Below are 14,253 nucleotides of genomic sequence, written 5' to 3' on the forward strand. Positions count from 1 at the left end.
TTTCTTTTACAGTTCTTTTCAATCTTTTTTAGTATATTAACAATAACAAAATCATAAGCACAATATCAGTAAATTTAGTAACTGTTTCCATTGGCTTAGGCAACACAGGCGAGACCCCTCTTCTGTGGCATTAAGACACACACAACACCTGGAGGGAAAAATCAAACGCTTGTTAAGGCTCGGTGGAAGGCCCTTCATGGTCTCTCACCTCCAAAACCTCAGCCCAGGACCAACCACCCCCAACCCCACCCGGATGCTGGTGACCACCCCCACCCCTCCCACTCTTCTATCACCCTCCCCTCTTCCCTTTTCAAAGGTCATCCAGCCCTCACCGGTGCCCCACACCACCCCCCCAAAACCACGGAGAGAAACGGAATGAGGGGTATGAACACTGAGCTTTTAGCCCCTTGTCCTCTCTAGCGGTGTATCTATCTCCTTTGTTGTTGCACTTGAGCAATGTATACTACACCATCACTCCCCATCTATCATTTATGGAGACCATGACCTTTGACAATCCAGAATCTCTCTTCGCATAAAGACTGAGAATATGACAGGAAAACAAAACAAACAAACAAGAGGACTCAATTCCAGGCCCCATATTCAAAACTATACACCTTATGGGCACCCCTGCAAAGACTCAATTCATCCATGTCTGTAATCCTCCTAATCTGTCACTATGACCCAAGGTAATGCGATGTCACCACAAGTGTTTGGCTTTGCTCTTGACTCAGCCATGTTGACACCTTACGTCTCCTCAGAAACTCTCCCTGACCCTGGCTGCAGCCCTCTGGCCTCCCCTCGGTGACACCATGGCTCCGTCTGCCCTGTCTCAAGCAGCTACATCGTCTCAGGCACAGTTTGGCCTGGAGCCGACGACACAGTACACAGCAACCCTGATTCAGGTAGCGTAAATATAGTCTGGCATGACACTGAGTGCACACTACGTGCACCTGAGATGTAAACAAACTTAGGAATCAAACAGCCCCAGCCTACAGCATCGCTCACAAAAGCTTACAATATCCACCCTTGACACAGGACGATGCCAGACTCTCTCTCGCACCTCACTTTTGCCTCTTCTCTTTCTTTGCATGACACTAGCGTTTGCACCGAGCACCAATTGGCATGACAGTGTGACCCCCAACCTTTTTTCTGCTTGTACCCACATCTCGTCCCCTCTCATATCTGTTCTCCTTCTTTTCCTCATCCCCTCATCATCCGTGTTTCCCCTCCTCCCGCCTTACCCTCACCCACACCCCTGCTCTTCCCTCAGTGACAATATCCTGGTAATGGTGGCCTTTGTTTTTCTTGGCCCGGGCGCCTGGATTTGTCAGGACGCATTTCCTGCCCGCAGACTGAGGGGGCTGCTGCTGCGTGGCAATCTGGGCTCACTTCTCAGGCAGCTAAACCCTTTGACACTGTGCTTTTTAATTAAAATTACATTATGATTAATCAGGCAGAAGGAGGGGCCCTCCTCCTCCTCTTCCACCTCCTCCTCCCCTTCTCTCCTCTGTCCTCCCGCTCAGTTTCCAGGCAGGTTTGATTACAACCTGTGACGGACGCTCCTCACTGCCAAGCCGCTAAAGATGTGCTGGCAGATGCGGCGGACTGGCCAGCTTGTCAAGCCCCGGGGTTGCAGGCGGCTAGGGAGAGTAGGACAGAGTGACAGAGGAAGGGAGTGAATGAAAAAAGAACACAAGGAGCAGCAATTGAAAGAACATGGAGAAGAGACTGCATTGAAAGACCATTAAAGTGGCAAGAGAAGGAAACAAGGAGAAAAGAGAGAAGAGAGCCAGAGACCTAAAATCTTCCAGAAACTCTCAGGCTGCTTGACAGGCAGGCTGGCAGGCAGAGCTCCTGGATGGCTATATTGATCTGAAGAGTACATACACTGCTTCCCAGAACAGAGAGCTGAACAAGATGAATGTGTACAAGAGGGACCCAGAGTTTATGTACTCTGGGTTGCTTGTATCACAGGTGGCATGGTAAAATGTACCCTGGGCCAGTGCGTATGGGTATGTGCTTACTCAGGCTGAAATCATCATGTTAGAAGTATGCAGAGATCTGTAAACAAAAGGCAGAACAATTGAAAACACGCCAGTGACAGACCGCAGCAGGCACTTAGTGACACACGATGATACGGGGAACGCAACAACCGGGCACCCGTCTAGCTTCGCTTTATTTTACACAATCCTTCAACACTGAATAGTTTTATGATAACGGAAGGTATATTTTTTTGTTCTCTTCATGTTTATAGCAACTCGTGACATTAGCTGCTTTACGCTCACTGTATTAGGCCATATATCATGTGTGACAATATCACCATGGCAAGTACGTTTTGGGCTTTGGGTATTCAGGATAATTTAGGAGGTTCTAATCTTGCACTTGCATCCACGAACGCCTGCGTGATGCTCATTTTCAGGGTTAAGTGAGTGAGAATGGACAGTTCAGTCTCACCATCAAATAGATCTCCAATACTCACTGAAGTCTACCAGTGTGTAAAATTCACACAGGATATTGCAAAGGTCTGAGATGTTATATCCTGTATCACACCAGTGACGCAGTATGCATATAAATTATATTGGAAAGTCTTTTGTAAACAATAATCAAATACAGATGAAGACTTTTAAGCTCCAAGTCTTTAATTCTGTTGGTCTGATCACAAGCAAACAATTTGGCTCAGTGCAGGATATTGTTTTTTATATATTAATTGATTTTTATAATTTCATGGTTGCTGTGGAAGGTGATGCTGCATTACAGTTTATTTCCCCCCCAAAATTATATTAGAATGGCAGCTGTTCCTTTACAATTAAAAAACAAAAAGAAACAATCAGCATCAGAATTCATTAAAAAATCATATAAGTCTGTTTTCTATTTTGCACTATTTTTTCTCTCTTTATTTCTCAGCTTTCACCTTCTCAGCAACCTGAGCTGAACAGGCCTGTATTGAATGTCCTTTGGCCACACTGACAGGCAGTATTAAAAGCCAGTAGGTGGTCTTTCACTGTCACTGGGCAGAAGCCCCTCGTCACAGCACATTAATTACACACTCTCACCAGCTCAAACTAGGCTCGCCAGTTCGTGCATGAGACAGATTAAGAACATAGCTGAGCGCGTGTTGTTTAAAAATCTGCATTTACTCCCCACGTCGTGCAAATGCTATTCGAGACACACACCTGGAAGTGAGCAGTCACTATTTTAAAATGTGAAAAGTAGTTCAAACTCAGTGGACCTTGTGACGGTTGTCGATGAGTGGGCTGGAAAGAGAGTACAATCTGGTTGTGTTTGCCATTTTTCGTTAACTCTACAAACACCATGCTGCAGCCGCATGCGCGAAAGTAAACCACAGTGAGGTTTTGCTAAGAAAATCCATCTACAATGCCTCCTACTTTGGGTCCATGCATATGAACAAATGTCTATATGATCATGTCCATGCAGTTACAGTGCTGTTCGTGTGTTGGTTTGTGTACACTGACTATAGGTGGGCGCATGCAGGTGTGCACATCCTTTTGTGCATGCGTGGACTGTCACGTTGCTCCCTCTGACCTGACCCAGCCATGAACTCTGCCGCCCTTGCGATCCATACGTATCATTTACCCGCTGCCCTCCCTGCCGTCTCGCCTAATGCACAGAGGCGTGAAACACCTCGTAATGCTCAATCACAGCAGGGCACAGCATGCTAGGAACCATCCAGAGTGACAGCACGGGACCAGGGAGGCAGCCAACTGAGGGAAGAAATGCCACATCGCCCTCAGGGAAAGGAAGAGAGGGAGTGGAGGAGGAAGGGCGAGACAAGTGAAGGACTTGAGGGCTTATGGAGGCTGGGGGAAAGGGGGAATGTATAGAAGGGGTACCAGTGGGGTTTAAGGTGGTCTGGGTCCTGAATAGCAGAAGGCAGAAACCTTTATAAATGTTGTAGCTTCATGTTTTCTTTGCTGCCTCCTCAACAAAAAAACAATTATTGATTAAATGGAGTGGCTAGACCCGGCCTCTTAAACCTATAGCTGTGGAGCAGCATGTGGCTCTTTTATCCAACTTCCTATGACTTCAACAAAACAAATTAGATTAATATAAATATAGAAATGAAGAATGGTTAATTTTTCAAAGCTTTTATTTGTTCACACCATCAGGCTTCCTGATTTACAGGTTTATCTGCAACTGGATTTTAGTCAGAATCAAACTGAAATTGACCAGTTGTTTTTCTTTTGCTATATTTTTTAAAATCTATTAGGCTATATATTAGATTTTTTTTTATAACAGTAGGCTTGTGAGCATGACTCAAAGTGGTCTGCATAGCTTTACTCATTTTTGCAGTAGGCTCAATCCCAGGGCTGACCTTAGTGACAAGGATGACATATCAGTGTCCAGGCAGGCTCTTTTTTTGTTGCCTTGTACATACACTTTATGTCTTTATGTAGCTGGTGTAGGTGTTATAACTGAAATTACTGACATTATTACAGCTCACCAGGCAACACATGGCATCAAATCAAATTTTAAAATTACAAGTAAGTGGCTATGCATTGTTAAATATCCTCATCTAATCATGCATCCATAGTAGGCATCTATAGCAACTACAGTCAGGCATACTACTCAAAAGTTGATTGCAAGGGAGTGATAACAGACAGCTTTTTAAGGCTGCTATGGAGAAGTGCTCAATAACAGATAACAGCTAACGATCTTAAAGCAGCAAAATAATCCTTGTTCCGTTGCTCACACTCCAACCTCCGATCAGCACATTTAAATCCATCCCATCTGGAAATGCAATTTCTCGTTTTGTTTTCCTGGGCTCATATATAAAAAAAAATAAAAAAAAATATTTCTCTGATTTTCTTAGGTTGATGTGAATATGGTCTGAATTCTGACTCATTCTTTGATGGGCACCGTGATGATGTGAATGATGGCTTTCTTGCATAGCCAATGCGGTAATGGAAGTGAAAAACGGTGCTGGAAGGAAAAGAAGAGAAGCAGGAGGGACAGAGAGACAAGATGGAGATAGAGAGAAGCAACAGACGGAAGTCACACTTGTGAACTTGAAGGTGTGACAAACTTTATCATCTTTAAAGGCAGCTTTTTGGACTGCTGTTTTAAAACCCACTCTTTCTGTTCTACAACAGTTCATATGTGTAAATATTTAACAAACTCTAATGAAGTATTAAAAAATACAGCACACTTTAAAAATGTGTCAACTTTTAGTGTGGATCTGTGTTAGTCATGTTGCCTGAAGGTAATTACTAAAACTGAAAATCAGCGATATTATTTACAATTCTTATTTACAAAAATATCAAACACTGAAACTTAAGAGACATTTTTTAATACTAATTTTTGTGTATACACTAAACACGGGAACACCTTAACCATCACCAAAGACCATCCTTCTGACTCACCGGCACCTTCTCTACTTGTAAAAACCAGACTAGCTAGCATCTGAAGAATTTTACACAGAGATACTTAAGCCTCAGAGAGTGTGAGACGCTGATGTTGGCAGAAAGCTCTATCTGATGCAATTGAGAACAAAAATGATTTTTTTGCCTAAAGTCAGCACAATTTTGCAAAGAAATGTAAACGAGAGGGGAGATGTGCTTCCACCCTGGAAAAACCTTGCCTGTCCTTGCCCTGTGGACTCATGCCCAGGCTATGGGCCTCTTCTAGGCCAAGTTGCCCAATGGTCCAGTTAATCATATGCAGTGCCGCGAGGAAGCTTATGCTGGCCTATGCCAGTTTGTGCCTCCATAACAGCAGGATATTGAAGCCAGAACTGCAGTAAGAGGGGGGCCCTGACAGACTGGCTTGGCATCTGAGACCTTGGCTTGGATTTGAAGATGAGTGGACCCCTCAGAACCTGAACCCCCTCCCTATGTTTTTCCTAGTGTCCAGGTCCTGCTGTGGGGCCACTAACCCCACTGACTGTGTGTACAGAGACCCTGCTGACCAGCACTAACAGTGACATTACTTCCTCCCAGCAGGGAGACAAAACTCTGAAGGACAGTGTGGGTTTATGTGAGTCATGCATGTGTGCATTTGTTAGAAATTGAAAAATGCATCAGCGTGCTAATATTTCCACTACCAGACCCAGCAACACATACTATGTTAACTTGTTAAATGCTAAAACTTTCCCTTTAACCCTTAAGTAGCTAAGTGGTTAAAAGCAAGCCTGGAACTGAAGCTGATATAAATTGTGTTTACAAGCAAGGAAGAAACTTGTTGGGATTCAGCAGGAAAAAAAGAAGTTTTAAAGTAATAAAGTAAGTCAAAATTCAATAAATGTGCTGTAAACTTTTGATTTAGTAAAAAGCTGTTAGCACTGCTAGCTTGTTGGTGGACTCCTCATGGCTAGAAATAGAGCATAACCCTTGTAGCACAAAGCCAAGCTAAAACACCAGATAACCTTTAGCCGGTTTAAAGAGGGCATGCTAACTAGCTAAAATGGGACATTTTTTTCAGGTGTTATTGCTCCATTTGTTGCGGTTTTGTTTTGTGTTAAGTTAGTTAGTTTAATTTAATTTTTTTTTTTTTTTTACTGTAGCATAATTTAATATTAAGTGTGTTTAGAGGCTTGACAACTGCACAGCCAGCACAGAGGTCAAAGATTGCCGTTGCAGGTAAGTGCACAGCTTGATCTTTATGTGATAGGTCTACCACGCTTCAAAGGGTAGCAGCCTCTCAATGCGTGTGTCAAAATGACAAAGCTATGATGTTTAACTGGTAATGCTCGTCATGATCACTTTACTTTTACTCTAATATCTTTCAAAAGAGAACAGATGAAGCCAGTGCGTATGTAATTAGTCAGTGTTTTAATTTTGATCTACTGAGTGTACCAAATGAAGAGACGTGGTCTCACCAAACGAATAATTAATTCAAAGTAACAACTCTCTCAAAATGTTCTTTTAATGGTGTTAGGGGAACACAAAAGTTTTTACTTAGTACAAAATATGACACCATCACACCATATAAAAAAGGATCCTGATGTCTTCGTGTTTTGCTTTTGGGAGAGTGCCAATAAGGCTACTGCTTATGTTTATACAAATGCTTTTTGTTCATTTACAACTACCAGATTTGAAAATGGTGAAACTGAACCTGTATGATACTTTACAAAACACACAGAAAGAAAGACATCTACCTTGCGGCAACTGTTGCTGTGATTTGGCCCTACAGAAATTAATTGAATTACCTGCTTACAACAAATTAATTTCTGACAGTTAAGAAGAAATTGCCTGTCTGTATGTGTGAGTACTATGGATGTTTCTGGAACTGATACTTACTATTGATTACTATTACTACTTTTTGATACCCAAACTCTAAAAAAAAGCTAAGTTAGGCCTACTTTGTCTAAAGAAAAAACAAAGCAAAAAGAAAACCCACCATATTGTAGGCAGTGTATGTACTTCAGGAAATGAAGCAAATGCCTGCGAGTGTTCTTGTTTTACATGCTGAAAAGAAAAATGCCCACCTGTACAGGAAAAACAGGAAAAACTAAGTGGAAGACGGTGACTAAAGCTTCGATTATACTTCATATGTTTGTCCGTTATGGCCTGAATTTTGTCACCAGATCAGGAGTGCAAGAGTCCGTGTGGATGTCCATGTACCTGTCTGACTTTTGTAACCCCGAAGAGAATTTACTATGTACCAACTGCTCATGCGCCCCAGGTGACGTACTTCAAGTGCTGATTTTGTGACTAAAGAATCGATTCTGTATTGTTGTAAAGTCTCTACCTTACAATATAAAATGCTTTGAGGCAACTGTTGTTGTGATTTGGAGCTATATAAATAAAACTGAATTCAACTGAATTTAATTAAATTGAATCTTTGTATGACGTAACCTATGCAAATGGCCAATGCCATGAATTATACAGTGTTGCGGACATGGAAACAGACAGCGCTGCAGACGATGAATGAGTAGTTATTCCTGGTGTACAGCCTGAAGTCAGTTGTAGGGCCTTGGGCCCCATGTGTAGTTGGTGCATTGTAAGGTAAATTCTCTGCAGACAAGAACCCAAAGCCACAAAAAAGAAGCAGGCATGCACACACAATGTCACCCCTGGTGGATGTGTGGCTGCGGAAAGTACGACTGAGGTTTAACAGGAATGACTAATGCCTGATTTAGACTTCTGCTGGAAACTTCTGTGTACTACCTTACAATGTAACCAGACATCCCCTTTTAACTGTCCACGTGATCTTACTACACGTCAGGTGGATGCACCCGGCAACGGCTGAATGACTTGGAAGGTTAGGGCATAGGGTTACACCCTTCCTGGTTATAAGGTAAGATGAAGCATAGATTTTCCACAGATGTCTTAATCATGCTTAGCAGGAATGACTAGTGTGCAACAAAGTATAATCAAGGCTTTAAAAAGGCGGGAAGGGTCAGGTATGGATGTATTTTGTTTTGTTATCCAATTTGCAATTTTTTTAGACAGTAGGAATTTGCAATTGTGTTCAAAATTGTTTTGCAATGGCTAATATTTTATATGCTTAATTATTAGATATGCATATCTTCAAGCTAAAATTATGTTGCAAACATTGTTGCTACACTGTTGCGCTACTCAGCAACCTTTTAAAATACATTTGAATAAACAACAGGTTGACCAGCATGTCAGTGATGTAAACACTACATTTTAGTAAGTGAATTTATGGTATAATCCATTTAATTAATATTTTTTATTTTCCTGTGGCATCAGATATTACTGAAGACTCATACAATCCTCCTGGTATTAGCACTGAATTTCAGGTTTGCTTTCATTGCGACCTTCTTACTTCATAGGTGATCATTTAAACCACCAGTATCCTGAAAGTGCATTTGAGGTTTTATACATGCATCAGTGATGTGGTGTAAACTAAAGGTGTGGTAAAAATAGAGAGGTGTAATAAAACCATGAGTGCATTATATCCGTCTGTTGATGTGTTTTGCATCAATGAATGCTGCAACAAAAGAGCAGCTTGGATTGACAGCGTAGTGGGGCTGGCCTCTGGCCGACTGTGACCTTTGACAAGTCTCTGTCACTTCTCACCTCTGCAAGATCAGCTCTGTCATACCAATGCACACAACATCACATGCTCCTTTCCCCCATCCTACTGTCTCTTCAATTAAAAGCTTAATGGATGTTTTAGCACTCTGCCACTTTGATGACAGCATCCTAATCTGCCACTGTTGGATCACTGAGAAGCTGAAGGAAGGGAGGGAGCGGAGGAGGCAGAGGGGTGGGGATATCTTACAGGTTAGGAGGGGGGCACTGACAATATAATCATGCCGAGACACTGCGGCGTGAGGATTTTTTTTTTTTTTTTTTTTTTTCTGTTTTCACACGAGGCAGACCCAAAGGGGTGGTCCTGGTCAGGGCATCTAGCCGGAGAGGCTAGTCTCACCTCACTGACATGGAAGCCACCCTGGCTGTCACTTTACATCTCTGACGCCTAGAGAGGGAGACCATGACCAGGCTGACAGGGGCAGCGGAAGGTGAGGACCCAAAATGCTTGAGACACCCTTGGCTCACAGCCAAACTCTGCTCCTCCCCCTCTTTTTTTCTTCCTGACACCTCACAGTGTCTATGTGAACTTTTATACTTTATGATATTTCTAACCTTTACATGCAACAAAGATCTGAGAGACTGATTAGTTTCTCTCCTAAGCCCTCATCGTGCTTTTGAAACCTTGAAAACTGAAAGTGTTTTTTTTGTTGTTTTTTTTTACATTAAATAATACCTGGTATATATATATATGTATGATAAAGACGTTGCAAGAAAAAAACAATTTTTTTAAACACCCTGAAGATTTTTAACTCTGGGTAAAACTACTCTGGGTGTCGAATGAGTCTGGTGTCAAAGCCACAATGAAAACTAGCATTATTGGTAGCATGTGACTTATCAGAAATCAGATGAGAAAACCTAAACCTGTGTGAGAGAAAACACACACACACACACACACACGCCAACCCCTACACACGCGCGCACACACAAAGCAAACACTTGTGACACTGGAGCAACCCCTCAGGACTAACAGATGTGACAATGACTAATGTTTTACCATGTGGGTGTTGCAATGCGAACAAGGGATTCCACATTTTCTGCAAGGCAATCTAAATGCTGTAGGTGGACCAGTTTCTGTGGTCTGTTTGATCAACTTTCTTCTGAAAGTACGAAGCTGATTGCTTTTTATGACATCAGAATATTTTAGAATAAAATTTAAAAATTTAAAAATTGACTCCACCGCATTTGAAAATGAAAGTCACATAGAAGCTGATTAGCATAAAAAATAATTAGCAAAACAAAACAGCATTAGGCATGACTGTTTTTTACTGTTAAAAACATGCTGAAAAAGCTCATTTAAATTCACAATATGAAGTGAGGCTATTTAATGTTACTTGTTTAAATATTACTCAGACCATATAAGAGATGTGAAAACCTATTATCTCAAACAGATTTTAGTAACTTCTAGCTTAGACTTGTTCATTTCATTTGCAATTTAACCAGCGAAAAACCAAACGGTAACTACTGGGCATGGATGATCGCATACTTGAAAGCACCCCTCAGAAACAAAAATTCACCTGACTCAGAGTAAGTCAATACACAGAAAACCGGGGGGAAATTCAGAGAGCGTGAAAAGAGTCAGGTATTCCAGGAAAAAAAACTGATTGTTTGCCACACTTGCAAAGCAAAGGTATAAAGACAATCTGGTACGAAGGAAAGGGAGATGCGCAGCTATACTAGAAAAGGACTGATGGTAAGACACAGGCCTAACAAGGGCAGGAAACATGGAATCTAAAAAGGCAAAACAAGAGAGTTTATCAAGATAAATCAAGAAATAAAAATATCAAAAACTTGGAAAAAAAAAAAGGGGGGAAACAGGAAAAAGCAGAACGAGGAGTTCCAGAAAAGTCACTTATGCCGCTTTTATTAAGAATTTAGGTTTACTGATTTGAAATTGTTTGCACAGAACACAGCAACTTATTTTTTTTAATCATTTATTGCGGAAAAGAAATCCGTTCAACCTCATGTTGAAATCATTAGGCCTGATACCCAAATGACTGTTCTAAAATGATTCATGCGAGAAATGATTCCACCGGTACGGTTATGATTTGCAGTCATCATTAAGAGAAATCAGTAATCGGTTATCAGTAAGTTTTGGTCATAAACAGCAAAAACGCCCATGTGAAATGTGATAATCCGCTTAACCCACCAACCCAGCTCTACCTCTCATTACTTTAGCCTCAGCTGATGTTGAACAAAGGCACAGGACTTCGAGCATCGTGAGACATGATTTATACAGTTACTAGAGAGGGCGTTCTGATTTAAGTTTCAGCATAAGCATGTGTCATAGGGGAAAATTCGCTGAAACAGGTGATACCTTTGTTTGTCTTGGAAAGCCATGCTCATCAAAAGAGTAAAAAATTACAACAAATTGCCCAGAATTTCACACAAATGCCGTTTTCCCTTATCCATCCATCCACACTTTATTTCATTCATTCATACGTCTCCACCCCTCCAACCTGATCCCATCATTCTGTGTTGCACAGTTGAACTTGTGCCCCCCTGCCTTCTTGTTGACCTCCTTGCTAGAGTGCTGTGAACCCTCTGCTGCCCCCTCCTTCCATCCACTCCTCCTCCTCCCCACCCGCTTGTTCGAGCTCTTTCAGAGAGGCAGATTGCTGATCCCGCCTGGCCGCCCCTTGCCGTCTCGCAGAAGTGCGAAAATAAGATGGCATTGGATCTATTAACACATTGGGCTGAGTGTTAGTGAGGGGGCCCCAGCCGAGACCACTCTCTCACAAGGTCCGCCGACCGTCATCCTGGCCCTGCTCTGGCCGGGGGCAAGGTGGAAGGTTGTGGAGGGGAGGGGTGGGGTTGGAAGGGGTGTGTATTCTGTAGGCAATTAGAGACATCAGAGGGCCATAGGAGGGGGGTTAACGAAGAGCTAGCGGTAGTGCTCGAGCGTTGCGTACGGGGCATGCTGACACTCGTCCGCTGGAAATTTCACCTGTTCTTCAACAGCCTACCAGCTGATCGATTGATCGCCATAAAATGATAGCTGCGTGTCAGGACTTGCGCGGATGAACAATGAGAGAAAAACAGAGTTGCTTGCGTTTGTAATGAAATTCAACAGCGTGACATTTCTATTAATTTCAAGGGGGATCCCAGGTGGTTGTCGATGGGGGTGTGCCAAGGTGTATTTGCAAGCATGTATCCATAAGAGTGTGTGTTGTTCACTTGCGAGCGTGTGCGTGCGCGCATGTGCAAAATCCTCCCAATCAGTCAGCATATTTTCTATTCATGAAGGTAAAACATAAACTGCCGTATAAACTGCCATTTCTCAGATAACCTTGTTCCAATGTTATGATGACTTTACATGTGCTCACATCCACAGGATTTCACTCCTGAACTTGTTGGCACGGCGAGATGTAATGTGTGCCTCTCTTCGAGTGTCTCTACCTCGGTGCGATTACACGCCCACAGATCTACCAGCTCCGTCGCAACAGCAACAAAAAATAAATAAACCTCACAACTTTTTGTCACACTTCAATCACATAACATTACCCAACCGCATGTTAGCAATTAATAGATGGTGTTTGCTGCTATTTATTTGACTTTTCGTTTTTAGCAAGTGATGAATGAAAACACTCGCGGCCACAATTGCTAGACAACGAAACAAAAACAGTTTTTGTGCATGCGTATACATATATACATACATATATATACAGCTCAAGATCTCTGTTATAATTTAAGCATTGCTATGTACAAGATAATTGTGTGTTCTGTCTCTTATTCTGGCAGTAGAAGCAAATTCCCCCGTCGCCCCTCTGCTGTACAGCATGTGGCCCTCCTTCAGAGGGGCTGGTTACCAAGCAGATTAGACAAGATATTTACAGGTGTGAAAAGATGCATTTTTCTAATACAGTGTGAAATTCTTCTGTTAAGTGCGCTCTTTCCAATAAGCCTGTTCACAATGGGATGAGAGAGAGTAGGAGAGAGAGAGACAGAGCGAGGGAGAGACAGAGAGAGAGAATCCAAGAAGCGAGTTGTCTTGTTTTTTGGCTCTGTATTTTAAAAGGAGCTGAGGCGTAGCTGAGCGCAAGTCTTAAGAAAAAGTGATAAAATATACAGTGAGAAAAGCTTTCAAAGTGTCGGGAAATTAAAGCGGAGTGCAGCAGCAGGGCGGGGGACGCGGGGTTGGGGGGTTGGGGGGTTGGGGGGGGGGTTGGTTGTCGGTGGGTGGTAGTAGAGCAGCGTTCAAGATGACGGCAATCTGCTTATGTGACTCCAGAGAGGAGCCGTCCTCTGCGGCCTCCGAGCTCTACATTACTGACATCATACTGTCTGTACAGTTTGTGGGTAAAAATAAAAATGTTCTTCATCTCAACAGTTTACTTGCAGCGCGTGACATTGTTTTATAGCGATGCTGAGACCAACAGCAACAGAAAAAAAATCTCTTTTTATTAAAGAGCAGAAAGAACAGGCGCTCGATCCAAAATAGAGCGGAAGCGACGAGGATGGGAGGTTAAGGGAGATGCGTTTGGATTCGGGTGAAGGCAATAGAGTGTGGTGGAGGAGGGTAGGGATGCGCGGCGCAGGAGTGTTGTGACCACACACCCTCACCCGTAGAGCATGGCTTGGAGCCCAGACAAGACTATGCTGGGCCTGCCTGCCTCGCTATGGAGAGAGGGCCATTCTGTACAGGAGTCAGGAACAGCAGCGTGGGGATCAAAATGCCGCGGTGCCAACTCTCCACCCTGTGAAAAACAAACAAATTATCCTAGCTGGTAAATTCCTGCGACTACAATTTGCAGCGAGAAGTCTCAAGGTGGAGAAAGTATTCATGTGTAAGCGTGATAAAGATAATACTCATGGCAAATAATGAAGAAAAGTGGGAAAAGCATCAAGTCCAAGAGGCATTAGATATATATTTACATGAAAAAAAGAACAAAAGCGAGTAACTTTTTTTTCCTTTTTTGCCTTATAAAAAAAACTTCCCTGTTTCCTTCTCAAGCATCACGTCTTCATCTCCATTCCTACCAAGAATTATGAGTTTTTTACCAAAGAGCAGAGTGCACTGAAGCTTGTACAAGCATGCTTTCTTTTGATGCCTTGCTCAATAAAACTCTGGCTCCTCTTTTATCCATTTCTGCCAGTTGTATTAGCAGTTTGTACGGCCGGTGGCCCCCTGTTTCTGCAGCCCTCTCCCACCATTTAAAAGCGGTGACACACGGCTTGGCGGGCAGCGCTACGGGGCAGAGAGACCCCCTAATTAATGGAGGCAATCTTGCAGCTT

This window comes from Oreochromis niloticus, linkage group LG22 (assembly GCF_001858045.2).
Source record: "Oreochromis niloticus isolate F11D_XX linkage group LG22, O_niloticus_UMD_NMBU, whole genome shotgun sequence".
Taxonomy (NCBI): Eukaryota; Metazoa; Chordata; class Actinopteri; order Cichliformes; family Cichlidae; genus Oreochromis; species Oreochromis niloticus.